At 41.1% G+C, this 20791-nt stretch overlaps 1 long non-coding RNA gene across 1 annotated transcript; it reads left to right on the plus strand.

Annotated features, from left to right (window-relative positions):
- Positions 1-1686: 1686 nt before the first annotated feature.
- On the plus strand, positions 1687-17197 carry LOC117282827. Its single transcript, XR_004513717.1, has 3 exons — positions 1687-1767; positions 1893-2121; positions 17115-17197. It is a non-coding gene; the product is annotated as an uncharacterized LOC117282827 (long non-coding RNA).
- Positions 17198-20791: the final 3594 nt, after the last annotated feature.

Consider the following 20791-nt stretch of genomic DNA (forward strand, 5'->3'; position numbering starts at 1 on the left):
GCTCTGTATCTTTCTTTGGGCATTCTTTTGTTTCTATTCTCTGACAAAATATCCATCATTGTTGCCCTTTGGTCTTCTTACAATTTACACTCCCAGAAGATATGTTCCTCTGTTTGCAGCCCACCACCATATTCGCGTTTAGCCATGTACGCAAAGTTAAATCTACTTAAACTTGGTCTAAGATTGGAGTGGCCTGCTCTCATATGGTTTATTGACACGAAGGCTCTACGAATCACTGATTGCTATTCTTTAATAAATGTATATACAAAAATGGCATAGGCAATGCCCTTCCGGCCCACTGTAGCACAGAGTTATAAACATCTTCTATCATAGAGGACACTCCACGATATTTTAATATATTCCTTAATACATCCACTCCCCCATACGCCTTCATGGCGTAGTGCTTAAATTCGTCTCTTAACTTAGCTCTAAGAATATACTATTAATATTCCTTGCAAACTTCTTTTTCTTCTTAAATAAATACAGGAATTTTTTTATGAAGTAACAGACGTCTTGTACGAACCTTTTTTTCTCTAACTTCAAGAGCAGGCCGCGCCGTAGCTCAAGCGGTTAGTCCCTGGCTTCCCACCGCTGCGGCCCGGGTTCGATCCCGGGTCTGGTCAGGTGGGATTTGTGGTGGACAAAGTGGAGCTTGGGCAGGTTTTCTCCGAGTACTTCGATTTCCCCTGCCAATCTTCATTCCACCAATTGATCCACAATCACCCTCACCTATCATCTGGGGCTGGTACAATAGGTCAAAAGTAGCCGCAGTACAAGGGACTTAGTCCTACCCCACTAGCAATAAAAAAAAGAATTCCAATAGCTCTCTAATTTACTTTGGGTATTCTTTTTTGCCGTTCTCAAACAAAATGCTCATCCTTATTGCCCGTTGGTCCTCATACTGCTTTTCGCTTCGCCTAGTGGGGAGTGTTGTCCAGCTGGGTCCATTTGGCACGGCGGCCACTGATTGGCCTATTGTACCTGCTCCGCGTGATTATGATGATGGAGAATTTGATGGAATGAAGATTGGCAGGGGAAGCAGAGGTACTCGGAGAAAATCCGCCCCAGCGACACTTAGTCCACAACAAATCCCACTTAACCAGACCCGGGATCGAACCGGGGCTACCGCGGTGGGATGCAAGCGACTAACCGCTTGAGCTATGGCGCGGCCTTCTTTGTACCCTTTACAATTCCAGAAAATACGTTAGTCCGTTTGCAGCCGGTCACCACACTCGCATTCAGTCGTGTCCACAACGTTAAATTTACTTAAGCTTGCTTTAAGACTGGAATGACCTGCTCTCATACGGATTTTTGGCGCGAAATCACGACGGTTCATTTTTATCTCGTGAAACCACGGAGACGAGTCATTGCTATCGTACCTCCTGGTATTTTGACAGAATATCATTGCCTCCCCAGTTCACTGGAGCTTCTCGACATCTATTATGAATAATTGCAATAAATGTGAGTGTAGTTCTACAAGTCTTTGATAGATGTCATCACAGACAGAAGCGGTGTGGGGGTAATGGAAAATTAAATCGAGATACGGGAACTCTTTGTCAGTTTTCTAACAGATGGCAGAACACTGCATATCAAGAACACAGAGAAGAATCCATGCGTATGATTGACCAAGATTGAAACAACTGTTGTTTTCATTTCTGAAAGATGTCGTTACTAATATTATCAAGCTGGAAAGTCATGCCAGAGCTTAGGCTGAAAACAGACATTTACATGAGAGATCAGAAGAAGACCAATATTCCTAATGGCAGTGTTAGTACAATTTTACGTACAAAATAAGAATTTGTAAGGAATACTGGTTAATGCTATACGTGTATTGCGACATATGGGTTCGATTAAAATGTATACTTCTGTATTGCTATTTTTGTATATTTCAGATTCCGACCCATAGATGGCGGAAGACTGTCTATCGGAAATTTTACGGCTCAGACATCGTTCAACCTCGCCGAACTTCGAGCTAAGTTTTGTTCCAAATTAGGAAGTTTCCGTAGAAACTAAAAATGGCTGAAACGAGCGAAACAGTAGTGGACAGTGTGACAACTTTTCAACAACATAAAAGTATTTACGATCCCGTAACTTCAACAGATGTGATAAAGGAAGAGAAAGGTAAGTAAATATTACCATGTTGTGAGTTGCATGCGATATTTTATGATCACAGGCAACAATTAAAAGACGAGATTTGAAAGTGAGTTGTGGTTGTACATTGATGTCATGAAACTTATAATTTAGGTCGCAGACGTTTCTGTGCGGTGTAAATGCCCACAAAAGAGAATACAGACATTTTGCGAAGAACTCTTTATGTCAGTGGGAAGCGAATTTCGCTGCAGAAAGGGACCACACGTATATACATCTTTCGTGTTTGCAACTGGCTGAAAGTTTTCAAAGTTTTGTAGGCCTATCCCACACGATTTTATATTAGTTCATCAAGCATACAATAGGTAGCGCTCACATGTCTACATTTTAAAGTAGAGTTCAGTGCATACACTGTATAGGTTCATTGTACGTACATGGAGCGTTGCGCGGGATATTTTTCGGTTGTGGGACTGTGTAAGTTGAATTATAAATTCTTCAAGAGAGTTATCTTTGTGTAGTTTTGGTAGTCAGGAAACGTTGTAGTATAGTGTATTTATGACTGTAAAGAACATTAATAATTCATGTCTTTCGTTTGAACATGGAAATTTTATTCACGTTGCTCCTTTGATGGAAAATACTGGATTTTAATCTTCTGTGCTATATGAATTTTTTGAAAGAGTGCTTGGTATACCCGTCTGGATAGATGATAATTGTTTATCCAGATTACTGCAGATAAGATAAAGTGACTCTAACCTGACTGTGTTTTTATACCCAGTTTGTGAAGATGGTAAAATCAGTAGGAAGTGTAAAATGTTAACTCATAAAAACTAAAGTTACTAAATAGCTATATAAAGGGGAAATAGCAGGAGCCTATGGAAAATTGCACAGTGAGGAGCACAATAATTAGTATTCTTCGCCAAATTATATTACTATGATCATATGAAGGAATATGAATGGGTAAAGTGTATAGCATGCACGGGCAGGTGATAAATTATTTACAAAAAGTGAAGGGAAGTGACATCTTGGGAGACGGGAGACATAGTTCAATATTAATAGGCTAATATTAAAATGGATCTCAAAGAAGGTTCCCAGAGCTGTCAGACAGTAATATATGGTCATTAGTCCTCGTAGGATGCGGAGCCAAAAATCGCTGTGCTGCAGAGGGCCAGCAACAATTTAGTAGTCAGTCAGTCAGTATTGTGTGGAGGACAGGACCTGTTAATCAGTGAGTGCCCGCTGGAGTCGCCTCCCCCCTGTAGAAGGGGAGTGAACCGGTAGTAGTCAGACACCTCATCTCGTTGAAGAGGTGGCACCACTTCGAAACACATACGTGTCTAGTAGAACAAAAATCTTGGTCATGCATCCCGCGGGAGTATGAACCAAGAATTACTTTGCTGGCGAGGGCCAGCATCAGTTTAACCTATCGGCCGACCACGGATTCTATTCCATGCTTTCAAAGTGCACAATCGAGAATCTGATGAGCTGAAATCTTGCGGCAGAGGTAATTACAAATGTGACAGGTAGTAACTTTCTTCTTTTGAACGTAAAATTCTTTGTATAGGTCGAGGGTTTTGAGATGAGTTGTTGTTTTGGCAGATATTTCATTTTGAAAAGTTAGAAACAGAAGTACGGGTTTTATATCATTCGTCGTTGGCAGAATTGGGCAGTGAAAATTTGATATTTTAGATCTCGGCTCGTGTGTTGTTGATTGCATCTCGGAGCATACATGTATGTTGCTGTTTATCATAACGAATTCTGTGTGCTGGCACAAGCTAACACCTCTCACTGAGTTCGAGAATGCTGCAGCCCGATCCCCAGCTAGTTCCGACCCTCACAACAAATTTACAGAAGACTCATCTTTAAGTTGCCTCTTCATTTCATTCTCCGCCGTCGAAGCGGTTCTCACTGTCCACTCGTTGTACCCTCCCAGATTTCATTACTAGTACAAGGCGAAATAGAAGCAAATGAAGTTGTGGACTCCTTTTTTTTTCTGTTTTTAGAAATTTCAGCATTGAACGTTGGAGAGCATATGACAGTGCAATGCTTTTCCATGACACGAATGAAGAATTGGTAGATCTGATGGTTTGTCACTGACATGCTTGATAAATGCGATACATCGTATCACTTTATCGGACTGACCGCTTCCTGGGAAGAAATTCGTTCCCCATAACCATGTAGAACTATGCTATTTGTGCGATACGTACACTTGACAAAGGAGAAGCCTGTTCGTATGAAACAAACCCATCCTCTCGTCAGAGATGTTACATAAGGACTATGACCGTAAGGGTTCAGTCTGGTCATGAGACTCAAGGGTCTTGACGTCAAGACGAACTGATTGGAGGTAAACGTCCAGTCTTAAAGCAACTGTCACTCTGACTGTAGTTAGTTAGCTCAGAGACAGACAAATTCTGAGTCGGAAGCGACCGCTAGCCTGCGAAAGCGAGTGGTAGCCAGATACGGCTAGGAGTCGGTGGCTAAGAGTTACGGCCAAGAGGAGCTAACAGGCAAGACAGCCGGTAAGGACGTGAACACGGAAGCTGAGGAATCTGCGGTGTTGAGAGCCGTTACCAGGCAACGGCTGGTGAGGAAACAACAAACAGAAGACTTCATGCGTGCTGCAGTTAATTCTGAAGTGTGTAGATTCTTAGAACTTTTACAATTTTTTTTTATTGCTAGTGGGGTGAGACTAAGTCCCTTGTACTGCGGCCGCTTCTGGCCTATTGTACCAAACTTTTACAATTACTAGTAGTTACGGGTTGTAAGTGTCCAATAAATCCAATTACGAATCAAAACCCCGTCTAGTGTCTAGTCACTAAACACGTGATAGTACATTTTATTTTAAGTACACTTTTGAGATGAGTAAAGAAAAGTGTTGCTGTGCCTACATTCCCTTACTCGTTCTCATGGAATACAGTTGGTTAATTCCTGTTTCTCTGAATCTAGGACAGTTTATTGTTGTACCTAGGTAAATAACGTTGCCACGTAACTGGATTATATTGAACTCTCATACAGTAAAAGACGTATGTACTTATCGGGTACTTTGAAGCTGTATTTATTCAACGTGGCGTGAAGGTTAAACGTGTTTCAAATGTTGTAGCATAGATTCGATTACGCAATCGAAGAGCTGTCCATGTTTACCTTGGCTTGTATGTTTCCAGTCATGCATTTGGATTCCATTGTCAGTACTTTATTTCCGGTACTGGTCATATGGCGCAACAGTAAACTGGTGGACCTGTACAAACCGATTACAGAGCTGCTGACGGTCGAACACTCGGATAGCAGGTTCGGACCCTGCCCAGGGTGGCGCTGTTTAGTCTCGTTCCCCTGTCTTATCCTTTGACGGTATGTGGCATTGCGGTGATATGGAGTCCTGCCACTTGTCCTGACACGAATTTAGGAAATAAGCGGAGAAGAAGGATCCTTACCGAATCAGTTCTTAGCCCTAAAGAGAAACCTTAAAAAGTGACCACTCAGAGCGTAGTCGTTCAAACCTTGTTCTGTCAAATTATTTTACAGGCGTCAGAGTAAACAACACATATTTGCAATAACTAGTTCTGTAACACATGTTTAAATTAAGATAACTTTCGCATGCTGATCAAATTATTTTTGTTGACGCTGGAATAGACAAGGGCGTTAAGTAGTGCCAGAGTTTAGAATATGAATTTTCGGGATGAGTTCTTTGCGAGTATATCATTAAATAACAGTAGTTTACAAGCATTTTCTACAACACGTTTCTCACAGAATTCAGTGCATACCATAGAGCAACGAGAGAGAGAGAGAGTCAGTAAATAGATCACAGTTTGAAGTAAAACAGCCGTAATGGACGTAATAGGTTTTCTATGTGTATCACAAGGTAGCAGCACAGTCAAGCTTCGTGACAATCTGGTAGCAGACGCGCATGCGCATGTTCAGAGGCTGGTTTCAGTAGTCAAAATGGTGACCGTGCTTGAGGAGTGTGCTACGGAAGAACAAGTTCTGTTTTGCTTTTGTTGTGGTCAAAAAGACTCAGCGCAAAGAATATTCGTGAAGAAATGTTTCCTGTTTACGGTGGAAACCGTTTGTCGCTTAAAGCGGTTCCGCCTTGGTGGCAAACGTTTCGCTGATGACGAAGATGTCGAAACGCAGATGCAGAAGTGGCTGAGACAACAGTCGAAAGACTTCCGTGTTGCGGGTTTCGACGCACTGGTAAAGCGATGGGAGAAGTGTGGAGGATATGTCGAGAAATAAATGTTTTTTCCAGGTTCGAATATCACATGTTTTACGTTTTATATTCATTTGTGACCTATTTACTGACTCTCCCTCGTAGATATCTATATATTGAATTTGTTTGTCAACAACAAACTTGTAAATTGCTTTACGTTTCTCGTTTTTGTCAGAGGAATTCAGCACGAGATGTGTCAGATGAAAGAAAGAAGAACTTTATTTATGTCGCCAGTGCCGTAAATGAAATTCGCAAAGAAATCATGTAGAAAGTTGTGTGCTCCATTGGAGTCATCTTTCTACAATTCTAGTAAAACAGGCTTTTTGATATTCTTTGGAAGAAATGCCGTAGGCTAAAGCAGGGTTGTTCACCAGTTAGTTTTGTTGGCTTAAGATTATGATTTATGTATCAGCCAACTGCGTCTTTCGAGTCCCTTCTTTGACATGTTTTTTTTCTGAACTTTTTTTTATTGATTTATCAATTTTGGTCTACTTCTATAAAGTGCATTCTCAATTTGGATTTTAACTCATCATAAAGTTTCTTAATTGAAAACTGGAGTAACTTCCAACGTTAATATTGACTTAACCCATCAGTAACTAGACGCTTTATCCTGTGGTTTCGTTAATATTGCTTACAGATCCAGCGGTAAGTTCCAATGCAACCGCAAGCCTAGAACACTTCTAACTTAATTATTTGAGGGCTCCTACAATGAAGCGGGGCACGCGGTAGCGTAGTTGGTTGTGGCACTATGCTATAGGCCGGAAGATCACGTGTTCGAGTCCTGATGAGGTGGGTTTTTCAATTGACGTGATCCTTCCAGCCGCACTATGACCCTGGGGTCGACTCAACTTCTAACAGAAATGAGTACCAGAAATCTCCCTGGGGTTAAAGGGCGGCCGGTGCGTAAGGCTAACAACCTTACCGCCATCCGTGAGTCGTCTAGATAATGTGGGACCCTCAACGTCTCACAACCCTATGTGCTTCCATGGCCTGTTACAGGGATAGCTTTACCTTTTTACATACAATGAAGATCAGCGATCGAATACGTCGAAGCAGGTGGATCATTAATATCTTTGCAGACAGCAGTGACTGTTTTGGAGCTGACTTAGTGTTCAGTGAAATTTAACCCGTTGCAACATGAAGTACCGTATTTACGCATGTATAGGCCGCGTGCGTGTATAGGCCGCAGCACAATTTTCAGACAGAAATTATAGAAAAAATATTTTTTTTAATATTATTTCAGGAGTAGAAATTATTCCGAAATTTGGCAACGTTTAAACGTGTTATTTCGAATATTTCGAATATAAGCCGCACCCCAGTTTTCCTCTTGAATTTTTGGCAAAAAATGTGCGGCCTATACATGCGTAAATACGGTGATTTAAATAATATTTAGAAATCCAGTTCCTACTTCACAGGAAACACACTATATCTACACGGATTCCAGGGTTGAATCCAGATTAGCTCATATCGGATTTGTTGTGGTCGAAATGGCACGGGGGCGTGTTTTCTCAGAGTATCTCTGTCCCCCCTTCCCATCAATTCTCATCCCACTAACAGCTCCACATTCATCAATCAGCCTATCATCGACGCTATATAGTCTAGCTAGAGACAGCCTTGTTAAATAGAGAATTTGAAAAAAGAAAACGTCATCTCCATTACAAAGACTAAGTAGTGCTGCTTGGGGAAGCAGTCGCTATTTATTCTGATAACCTTATTAGTATTATGGCTCTACAGACTTTTTTTGTGCCTTGGCCGCTTTTTTCAGTTTCTTGATCCTACACACAGTCGATAAGACTCCTTAGACGGGGGATCAGCCCGTCTCAAGGTCGCTACCTACACACAAAATAAACATACACAATACAGACATCCATGTCTTGAGTGGGATTTGTACCCACGATCCCTGAGTTGGAGCGAGCGAAAACAGTTCATGCCTTAGACCGCGTGGCCACTGTGATCGGCATTCTGAGAATCATGCGGAACACACAAATACATCCTGTAGGCTAAGTGCTTAGATTTTAAACCTAAAGAAAGTGGTACATATAGTTACCACTGTGCTTCAAATGAATGCAAAGCGTAAAGGCGTAGTCAACTTCTGAATACAATTTAAATTTGTTCGTTCGGAGATGAGGGGCCTATGTAGACTCCGTGTTCAGAAACCAAGTGACCCGTTTAATATTTTTCATCCTTGGTAGCGTTTGCTGACGTTCCCAGTTCATTACACAGCATCCTCAACTACTGCTATTAATATACATTAAAGAAATCTGAAATTACAGCGCTAACATGTCTGTATTCTGTGTTATTCCGTGATAAGGCCGAGAAGGGTACATTTTTAGCTTTTTTTAATTATGCCATACATAATTTCCTTTGTGGATTTGTAATTTAATTATGATTACTTCTGTTAAACGACTAATAACTTTTTGATCTTATTCGTAATGATAAGGGTCAGTCACCCTGCTTTATTCGTATTTGACAGATCCCCGGTTCGAATTTCGGCTGTGATACAGTTTCTTTTGACTAAGTCATCATTGTCCTGGTTTAAGTTTCTTCAGACAAGTGCCTTGTGCCACATAGCAGAGCATGTCTCGTTCCTCCCAAACGTAACACCTCGTAGGCGCATGTGTACTGAAGTTATACGGCAACAGTCAGAACAAGGGAAAAGGCTTCAATGTAAATGGGTAGGTAAAAGGTAAAGCTATCCCTGTAACAGGCCATGGAGGTCCATAGGGTTCTGAGACGTTGAGGATCCCACATTATCTAGACAATCGGCTCACATAGGGCGGTAAGGTTGTCAGCTTTACGCGCCGGCCGCCCGTTACCCACCGGGAAGATTCCTGGTACTCATTTCTGTTAGAGGCTGAGTCGACCCCAGGGCCATAGTGCGGCTGGAAGGATTAGGTCAATTGGAAAATCCACATCATCGGGACTCGAACCCGCGACGTTCCGGGTTGCAGCATAGTGCCTCAACCAACTACGCTACCGCGTGCGTACTGGGGTAAGGGGGTTGATTAACATGTGATGCGTGTTAAGAAATACGTTTTGAATGTGAGGAACTCGAACAGAGGATCTCTAGACAGGCAAGTTTGGAGGCGCCTTTTATAGGAGGCCAAGGCTCGACTTCGGGCTGTCGCGTTGTGGAAGAAGATTAAGAAAAAAAAGAAATTTTTGTTTTTTGTTGACAGTCCGTGAAAGGATTGCGGAACTGTTTGGAATAAGCAGAACAATGATGTAACAGTGTTGTATAGTTCATTTAAATGAAGATACGAACTACACGCACACACCAGGTAAACAACAACGCCAGTGCACAAGCTGGGTGATGGGTCTGCAGCCAAAGGGACATATAAGGGCGCGTCCACATTACTCTTGCTCGTGTGACTCGCTATGTTCGCGAGTAATGTGGACGATATGACAAGTCACGAGCCAAGCAAATTTTAAAATTCTAATTTCAAAACTATAGCCAATAAATTAAACTACGCCTACAGCCTATACACACTACGAGTAAATATACGGATCCTCACGCGCCGAAGCCTGGCGAGCAACTAAAGTAGTGTGGACGGAGATTTACGAACAAAAGTAAAAGCCAGACGAGTCTCCCGACGAGCAGGAGCCTGGCGAGCACGAATAATGTGGATGCGCCTTAAGAGAAATCAGCATTTACACCAACAGCCATGAACTACACGAAATACGAAGACGCCCACACCACCGAAGATTACGCTAATAGGGCTCATAAGTAGATCGGAATTTACTGTTTCATTAAATTCAATAGGTTTGACCTATTTTAAATTGAACTTTTAGTTTTTATAATTTGAATTTGAATGAAGGAGTACCTATAACTAGCGACATGCAGTTGTGACATGCAGTATAGTACAACAGCATAGCGATAGACACCTGATGATGGCCATGTCTGGCCGAAACACGTCGTGAATGAGGAATTAAAGTAACCATAACCTTTGTTGCATTGGTGACGGAAATATATATTTATGAACTAATTTATATATTGGTGGAACAGGTTGCTCAAATACAATGTTAAGTGAAGTGAATTTATCCGCCGTGTATATTAAAGACAGATGTATTAGAAGTAGCATATTGTTTCATGTAATCAAGAAAACAATACACTGAGATGGAGTAATATTTTTAAGATACCTGTGATTTAAGAGAAGCAGTGATTAAGTGCAGATCCTGTGCCTAATCACCATGTATGATCTGCATTTCCACTGGAGGCTATACAACCTTTGCGGTGTCACTACGTTCGTCACGGAACGAGTCGTTCGGAATTGAGGGGTTAGTGATGTAAATTGGGTAACCAGCAGAATCACTAAGGCATTTGCCCAGAAACAGGTTTATTCTCCGCGAATTCACCATACAAAACGAATGGGTCACGAACCAGAGTTCGCTTGCTCTATCATCACAATTGCTGTGTCTGTAGAAGCATTCGAATGAGACGGCAGTTACATACATGTACGTATATCATGTGAAGTATTTGCCTTTGCCGTTCCAGCTCAAGATAAAGTTACGAAACTTTAATATACTCGTATGTTGCTATATCGAGATTCTGAATGTTATCTATTCCTAGTTTTCTCTTAATCAGTAGTTTGCACCGCCATCATTTCAGAAAACATTGGTTTGTATTTAAGGATGTGACAGTGAATTATGACTGTATAAATAAAATATGACTAACTTGTGGCTTGAACTGAGATCACCGCAATTTAACGGATGTGGGAACATTCTTGTTTCGTTGTCCTGTCTCTGTATGCTCCTTGGGGCTACTAGGTTCTTGAATCACGTGTACTGGGTTCTTATCAGAAAGGGAGTGGGCATGTCATTGCAGAACTCTCAAACTGGGAGAACATTCAGGAGCGTCCTAAGAGTCTTATATGTCCGGTAGGGAGGAGGTTTGCTTCCGAAATACGACGTTAAATTGTGAACTGAAGTTGGCAACGTCCCAGTGGGATGATTATGAGTAGTATTATTATGCAATAACGGAAAACTTCCACATATGGATGTGGGGTCTGTACGTCTATACGTCCACTCCGCCATACGCCTTCATGGCGTAGTGCTTAATTAAGTAAGCAGCGGCCTCCGTAGTCTAGAGGTAACGTTCCCATTTCATGACGCGTGGTACGCGGGTTCAAGCCCGGCGGAGGTCGTGGAATTTTTAAGGGCGGAAAAATTCAGGGAACAAGTCCTCCGGAAGGGACTTTAAGCCGTGGGTCCCGTGTCGTAGCTTTACGGCACGTAAAAGAACCTCGTATCTCCAAAGGAGGTGACTGAGCCAAATTCAAGGACATTTCCCGCCCAACAGTAGTCTCTAACGCCTCTGATAGATGGGGGAAGCATTATAGATACCGCTAAGCCAGTAGAGGCCGAACTCGCTGGCTCAGTCGGGACTGATGGGACGCACCAGTATCGGTAGGGTATAGAGACTGGTAGAATATTGTAGAGGGAAGCACAATGGACCAATACTGGTCTGGGTGCATGGGGAAACCCACCCTCTCCAATAACTAACTAAGTAATTAGGTAAGCACAAGGACAACTTTACCTTTACCCTCATTGGCCTCTGCATAACCTCTAAATATCTGCAAGTAATCTAGTAAAGGCCGGTCACGGTATCCATACTGTACTGTGTTCGCTCGCTCGGAAACCGGGATCGTGGGCTCGAATCCCAAAGAAGGCATGGATGTTTGGTATGTGTATATGTTTATTCTGTGTTTGTGTTGTCTTCTGTTTAGGTAGAGGCCTTGCGACGAGCTGATCACCCGTCCAACGAGCCCTACAGTCTGTAAAATGATCATGAAACTGAGAAATGAGCCCTATGTATGCCCCAAGCGGGAGCGAGAGGGAGAGAAGAACATCTAGTAAAGAGTGAGCTTCTTGCACTGAGTCCGGCTAATTGCGCCAACTAATTATCATTGTTGTGGTAAAGTGCCTGCCTGCTGGTCAGGCTTATGTCGCATATCAGAAGCAGAGAAGCACCAAAGTATTCGAAGAAAATCCAGCTCCAGTGCCATTTTGTCCACCATAACGCGACACTCTCTATCCGCTAAAGTTGGCGCTAACTTCGCCGACAAGCGGCGGTCGCTCGGTCGATATAGTTCGCTTGCGGACTTAAGCCACGGAGATTGATTGACTGAACCACACTCAGACTTTCCCACGGATTCGGCCTTCACTTCTAGCGTGACAAGCCCGATAATTACGGCGTGGACTTCGTTAACGTTTCAAAGAAAAACGGAAATTACCTATATAGACCAAGTTTGATTCTAAATAAACATTTTAAACTAAAATTCGGACGAGACGGTTTCTGTTATAGGTCATCTAACGCCGCTCTCAGTATCGAGACAAATATATGGCGTCGAATGGCAGGATGATATGTGAATGATAAATTAGAAATGATTTGGAAGGAAGTGATCGTTGCATAATAGAAATAAGTCCTGGAATTTGCCCGGAGGGATTGCCGAAAACCACGAAAAACTTTAAGATAGCCTGTGTGCCGGCAATGACTCGAACCGAGGACCTCTCGAATACATGTTCAGAGGACTACATCTAGACCAGCGTTGGCCAACCTAATACATCTCGAGGGCCAAATTTAGTTTATAGAACACCATCAGGGGCCAGATACGGCGTTTCTTTCAGAAGAGTGGTCGGGGAGTATTGCCCCCCAAACTGAATCAGTCACAACCCGTATAAAAAGTGCATTTAAACCTATGTATTTAAATTTTACGTTGCACCAATAATATTAAGCCGATATTGAAAATTTCACCAATCGATTTTATTGCCTTCTATCACTTCTACCCCCAGAGCATTTTTTCTTAAAGAAACACTGGCCAGATCATGTCTTATGTTTAGTTTTATATATGCCGGGGGAAAATGCAATTATAATTTAAGAAAGAAAAATAAAATGCCTTGAAATGTGCAATTACTTACCATAAAACAGCACAAATTCCTCTTTCAGCAGGGATGAGCACAAAAGACTTTCAATCATAGTTTTTATGGTCTAATGATTATACCTAAATCCTCATATACACACTGTTTTAATGAGAGCACTGTGGTTTCATAAAACTGGAAACCAATGACATAAAATCCACTTCTAATTGTGAGGTTGCCACTCGAAGAATATGTGATAACACGACATCTGAAAGTCTGTTCCTGTTCTTAGACTTTACATGCTTCAGCGATGAAAACGCTGTCTCGCATATGTAAGTACTTGCAAAAACAGAGCAAAGTTTGAGAGCCCAATTTCGTAACAGTGGGTAACGTTCTGGTGAAAGCAGTTTCCAAAAGTCAATTCCAGTAACCTGAGATGTGTTTAAGGATGGGTCACATTGAAGTTCACAAAGCTCTAATTGCAGATGACCTGGCTGAGATTCTATATCACAATGTATAGGATTACTGAATAAAGAAATATCAGGTCGAAAGCTTTCAAAATCGTTAAATCGTCGGTCGAACTCTGAAGACAAATCTTCAATAATTTCAGTGTAGTCCCTAAACTCCAAGCCTTCTTCTTCTTCTGAGAGTTTCCGACAGCAAGGGAAATGTAGAAGGTTATTTTTGTCCAATGCAGACTTAAATAAATGTAGCTTTTTACGGAAACTGTCAACAAAGCCAACCATCTGACATATTGTCTGCTTCTTGCCTTGCAATTGCAGATTCAGGACATTCAAGTGTTGAGTGATATCAGTGAGAAAGGCCAAGTTTCTCAAGAATTCGACGTCTTCGAGATCATTCTGCAGTTCAGCAGAATTCGTAACCTCTTCTCTTAGGAATGTTGCTATTTCATGACGGAGTTCAAAGAACCGTACCAGACATTTCCCACGGCTTAACCATCTTACTTCAGTGTGCAGAAGCAGGTCCCCGTAAGCAGAATCCATTTCTTCCAAGAGGGTCAGAAATTTTCTGTGAGTGAGTGATCGATTTCCTCCTCTGATCAAATTAGTAATTTTTGTGACAGTAGCCATGGTGGTAGACAGTTTAATTGATTTGGCACATAGAGCCTCCTGATGTATAATACAATGCAAGGTAGGTACAGTAATTTGATTCTGTCTTAAAAATCCAACAAAACCGCTTATTGTCCCTGTCATTGATTTAGCGCCATCTGTTACTATGGAGGACAATTTTTCAAAACCACCGAATTCCTCCACTGCACTCTTAACAGCGTTAAAAATATCGACACCTCTAGTTGTGCTGTGTAAAGAGCACACTTTTAACAACTCTTCGAAAATTGTAAAATCTTCCTTAATTGCACGAACAAATATCAGCAACTGATTAGTATCCGAAACATCTGTGCTTTCGTCGAGAGCAATTGAGAAATAGGAACAATTAGCGATAATGTCTTTCACATTATTAGATATCTGGTTGCTAATATCTTCCAGCCTCCTAGTAACAGTCTGTTTTGAAAGGGGCACTGTTTGAAATTTGTTTCCTACCTTATTTTCATTGAAAGCTTCTGCCATCTTTATCGCACAGTTCTTAATTAATTCACCATCACTTAACGCTTTTTTAGCTTTCATTAATTCATATGTCACGAAATAAGAAGCCAGCAAAGCTTCTTCTTGTTGTTTTGTTTCATTGGTAAAAAGAGATTTCTGCTGGAAAAGTTTTTTCTTTAACTGATCGCAGACTACTTTCCTTGATTCACAAGAGTGTTTTCCGAACTTCTGTTTATGATTTGTCATGTAATGCCTCTTTAGGTTGTACTCCTTTAAAACTGCTAGCACTTGAAAACATACTAAACACTGTGGCTTGTGGTCTTTATTTAATATAAAAAAATAGTCATGTTCCCACTCAGATTTGAACGCCCTATTTTCGCTATCAACTTTTCTCAATTTACTATTTGACATGCTGTATCACTCACAATAACTTCAAACACAATTTTAATTTAAAAACAGTTCTACACTCACACTCCGTAATCACACTTCACTTTCTAAAATCGCACTAACTGGGAGACATTTCTGCTAAAACTGGCACTTAACAAAGGCCAGGATGCCGAGAGAAACGGTAAACATCCCATCGCCGCGAGCAAGCTGGGAATGGTTATTATTTTGAAGGTGTCATAAATCCTTCACCACTACGGTCTTCCCTTCAGTGTCATCTCCTTACAGAAGTAGGGTTGGGGAACTTTGAATTTCCATGACATGAACACAGTTATTAGAAAACCGTTTGAACTGTCCAACTCAGTAAGAACGTATACAGTCAATTGCAAAATGCTGTAAGCTAATGAAACGTCCTATTAAAAACTGAATTCTATGCCAATACAGCTGTGAAGTTAAGATTTTTGAAAATAAACCTGAGACTTGGCAGGGGGCCGGAGTAAATCAAGTCGCGGGCCGCCAGTTGGCCATCGCTGATCTAGACCATTCTGTTCGGTTCTATATATGTAGTTGCATACGAATGGCAGAATGGAAAGATGAAATAAATTCCTGTATTAGCTTGTTATCGACCGTCTCTGTGAACTTGTGGTCAGAGGTCCTGAGTACAGATCCAGAGGTCTCGGGTTCGATTCCCTGAGCTACCAGATTTTCTGAGAAGTAGTGGGTCTAGAACGGGGTCCACTCAGCCTCGTGAGGATAACTGAGGAGTACTTGAATGGAATAGTAGCGGCTCCGGTCTAGAAAACCAAGATTAACGGCCGTGGGAATCCGTTGCGCTGGCCACGAGATACCCTCTATCCGCAGAAGTTGGCACTAACTTCGGTATAGTTCTCTTGCGGACTAAAGGCCACGGATTTTTTATTAGCCTGATATCAGTAGGCCTATACGTGTATTTGAAATCCAATGCAGTTGTTCTGCCATGAAGTTGCAATGAGAAGGTCTGTTTGCAGGGCATCTTAACATTACTTATGTATTATTGAACGAAATTCTTAACAGATGCCACACTTGTGAAATACACTGTACTGTGTTTAGCAACCGTACTCACTAGGAGCACGGTTGAGGCCCCACATTTCATATCAACATCCCTTCTGAAACTGGCATAGTTGTCCGGAGATAGGAGCTAGCTCTGTCTATTGGACCCAACTGAGTAGGTTTTACCTGAAGACGGGGACAGATTCCAGTTCCCGAAACGTTGTGTTTTTAATAGAAACTAGACGGTTTTTTAGAACAGACAAGATGATGAATAATGTCCAGCAACATATTAATTGTAACAATTTACCATCATCACAAACTTTTAGATCTTATTTCATATCAAGTTCCCACGTTGGGTGGCAATTTGTAGACGTTAACATTTATATTGAATAAAACATGAGAAACTACAAGAACCGATTGTTAATCATGGTTAATCATTTTATTTATGTCTGTAAGTATCATACTTTTGGGGGCCCGCGGTAGTGGAGTTGGTTGCTGCGCAATGCTTCAAGTCGGAAGGTCGCGGGCTCGAATCCCGATGAGGTGGATTTTTTTCAATTTGCGTAATCCTTCCAGCAGCACTATGGCCGTGGGGTCCACTCAGCGTCTAACAGAAATGAGTACCAGGAATCTTCCTTGCGGGTTAAAGCGCGGCTGGCGCGTAAGGCTGACAACCTTACCGCTATCTGTGAGCCGATTGTCTAGAGAAAATGTGGGAGCCTCGACCTCTCACAACCCTTTGGGCCTCCACGGCCTGTTACAGGGATAGCTTTACTTTACTTTTACGTATTATCCTGAACAGAGAAACAAACAAAACCAGCGCCACATATTTACCGCACTAGAAGCTAAAGTGTGTACATCCAAGAAAGTTGACCTAGTACTTGTGCGGATGACATTATCCTTCATGATTTTTGCTGAATGGATTGTGTAATCATATAAAACCTCTCGTGTAAGAAAATATGCCTGACGAGTATATTCTTTCGTTTGTGCAGTTGAAAGTGAGGATCATCCACAGGAGCCTTTGGAACTGATACTGCAGTCTTCTGAACACTGCAACGGAAATGTTGGCAGTAAGTACAGAAAGCAACAAACTTCTATTTAATAGTGCCCCTGCCGTTTTAATCATATTTTACGCAGAATTTATTTTCCATTTTTCTGTTAAATTGGACAGTGACGAAGAACATCGTCTGATTTTTATATTTGAACACATTTTCGCACTCTAGAATATCAAGAGATGTTCAAATAGCGAGGCCTGAATGTATTACGAAGACACTTCCTGTTTGTAAGATAACTTTGTACTCGTAAAAACAGTTGTGTCACTTACACGATACATATAAACAATATATTCACTTGAAATGTCTTAGACATTTAGAGAAATTCGAAATTAAGGAGCCTGACCTCTGAAATTTTAGAATTATCCTTTATACTGAGTAATATGTAGTTACTTTGATGCACCCAAAGTACGATGGTCTTACAATCAGACATTTATTCGTATCTCTGCAGTTGATGGCTCAGTAAGAGACACCCACTCTCTCGTAACGCATTAGAATTACGTTTCAGGACTCAGATAATGCAGCAGAAGAATGGGAAATGTATTCTTTGAATAATTTCCTGAGTATAAAGAGTTATACAAATTACATAAGGAGCCAGAGATCTCAGTGACGATAAAGCTTAAAAGATTGCAATGGGCTGGGCATGTACAGAGAATGGATAAGGAGCGTATCCCAAAGAAAATATTGTACAGTACAATAGGTGGTAGGAGACGTGCTGGGAAACCAAGAACTAGATGGATTGATGCGGTGGAAGAAGATGCAAAGAAGTTAATGGGCATAAGGAACTGGAAGAGAGCAGCGCAGGATAGAGAGGAATGGAGGGGCTTGATAAGGGAGGCCAAGGTTCGACATGGGGCTGTTGCGCCATAGAAGAAGAATAAGAAGAAGAAGGAACTTGGCATATCGAATGATTTACGTGTATGTGGAGAAGTTAAGAGTTCTGCCCAGTTATTTTGAACTTGTAGACATAATGGTTCAGATTTTACTACGGCTGTGAATTTACTGTTGCGTTGATGCATGGAAGTGACAGAAGTGTAAGAAAACGACAGAATAACACTTCAGTGATGGAACGAATGCCATGGAAGTCATAGGAGTTTGGTTTTTGTAAGATTTCAAATACCAATCATAAAATCACTTAACATGTTTCATGTATATAGACCACAGAGAGTACGAGTAGACATTTAAATTAAGGTATTGATCTGACCTGTATTCATTAACACTTGTCGGAATGTTTTTTTAAACTGGAGCCGGCAGACTCTTGGGCACATTATTAGATTCAGACGAGTGATTCAGTGATCAAGGGGCGTGCAAACTCTTCTAAGATTACCCCCTGCTCCCTATATCTACTCTAAGATTTCCTTTCTCCAGTTTTTAATACACTAATAAAGCCAAATTTGAGCACAGAGAATTTGCCCAGTTGTAATACATTCGGTTTATGCTAACCCTTCAGTGTAGAGAGTGTTGCAATATCGATTTCTGTTTCGATACATTCTACAGCGAAGAAAACAAAACTATGTAGAATTGTAGGGAATTTATGTCTTAAAGAAATACATATATATGCGCAGGAATGAAACATTACATGGCTGTCTGAAGTCACAGGCATCATACGGGTGTAGCAAACTGTTAGCGGTGACACAACTAAGCATAGGAAACGGCTCTGCAGTGGTGTCTGGTGTTCTGATTGTGTATCTTCCACAGCTTTCGTCTGAGGTGTCTTAGCTTCCTTGTCGTTACTCCACTGCTTGGACATTAATTATGTTCTTCAGGACTGTAGCAGCCGGCCACAGCCGCGCGATATGAGATACGAAATGTCTTCTCCGCTGAAACACTGGCATCGTGGGTTCGAAGCCCACTCGAGGCGTGGATGTCTTTCCCTGTTTCTTCTGTGTGTTTATGTTGTCCTGCGTAGGTAACGACCTGTCAACGGGGCGAATCGCCCGTCAGAGGGTTCTTACTAACTGTCTATAAGATCCATAGTCCCATATTAATTATCATAGGAACAGGCCAGAGGTTAGAAAAAAGAGATGTTTGTCAGTTAATGTGGTTGATGTATCAGAACCTGCAGCTGTAATTTAAATTATTGTTGAATTATGTGTCTCTCCGAAAGATATTGGAATGTGAGGCTCTACCATTCTGCACGAGCGCCGAATATCTACTCGGAAAGAAAAACATTTATGAGAGAAATGATGGGATGGGACAGTAGAATGGGAGGGTTGTTAGTGAGAGAACTTGCACTCATTGACCGAGAGACAGGCTGGGTGCATGGGCTAGGACGAGTTCAACCAGCGTAACCTGGGGCCATAGTGTGTATTTTAGAGTGAAAAGAGGTAGAATGGTTGTTACATTTTAACCACAACTTAGCTAATTGGGCAACAGATGAAAGCATGACATTTTATGAGTGAACACCAGCTTCATTTTATTTCCGTCACCCTAACAAAAACCATTTATGTACTTGAGATAGTTCGTCGGACCTGGACATGACAGTTAATGATAAAAACCACGTCCTCTGTCTAGAATTTATAGCTACTGTGTCAGTGAAAACGGTGTTGGTAAAGACGTGCAGTCAACATTGTGTTGATTTTAAGTTGCGTTTTGAATTTCTAATATACGAAATTGTATTCGTCAGTACAGTGGTAGGGTGAAGGAATGGTAACAAATGTGCGCATGATTACATAGGTGCGTTATCATTGCTAGGAATACCTGGTGACTGCGCCGTGTAAACAGATAAGAATCACCAATGCCGCCTTTCCATGATTTTGTGGTTGTGATGGCTCACATTCGTTCCTCCTGAAACGTAATTCGGATAAGCTACCGGCACGTGGATCGAAAACTGTAGAAATATGATCCTATATTTATTCGACTGCGCAAACCTCTGTGTATTTTTCAGATGTTGGTATTATCGTAAGATAAATAATAGTAGTAATAATAATAATCACAGTAATAGACAATAATAATAATAATAATAATAATAATTAAGTTTTTATTTATTTGCGTGCTTATTCAAGAGCCAAAGGGTCAATTGGAAAGTGAGCACAAGTGAAAGAAACAAACATACACAAAGTACAAAACAAATAATAATAATAATAATAATAATAATTCAATTTCAGTTCTTTATTATTTATATGCTGAGCCATCAGCCGCAAGCCCAATTACAAACACAGCACAGTGTAGACAGAAGTAGTTACATACTGGACAAACACAACATAAAGTTGTAATAATAATAACAATAATAAAATTAATTTATTAAAGTTGTTTCCGACAGCCAAAAGCTAGTTACAGGCAAGCACTGGAAAGGAAGAACTATATAATTCAATTAAATTCTTTATTATTTATATGCCAAGTCAGCAGCCACAAGGCCAATTACAGACACAGCACAGTGTAGATAAAATTAATTACATTATGGACAATCACAACATAAAGTCAGAGTCAAATTACAGGCAAGCACTGGAGGAAAAACGCATTACTGCAGAGAAGTAAACAAACAGTAATAATAATAATTCAAGTAATAATAACAATAATAATTATAATTCAGTTATTTATGTATTTATTTACTTGCCCAAAGGTCAGTTGCGGAGTAGGCACGAGCAAAAGAAAGAAGCAAAACAAACACACACACA

The sequence above is a fragment of the Cryptotermes secundus genome, unplaced genomic scaffold, assembly GCF_002891405.2.
Source record: "Cryptotermes secundus unplaced genomic scaffold, Csec_1.0 scaffold2223, whole genome shotgun sequence".
NCBI classification, from domain to species: Eukaryota; Metazoa; Arthropoda; class Insecta; order Blattodea; family Kalotermitidae; genus Cryptotermes; species Cryptotermes secundus.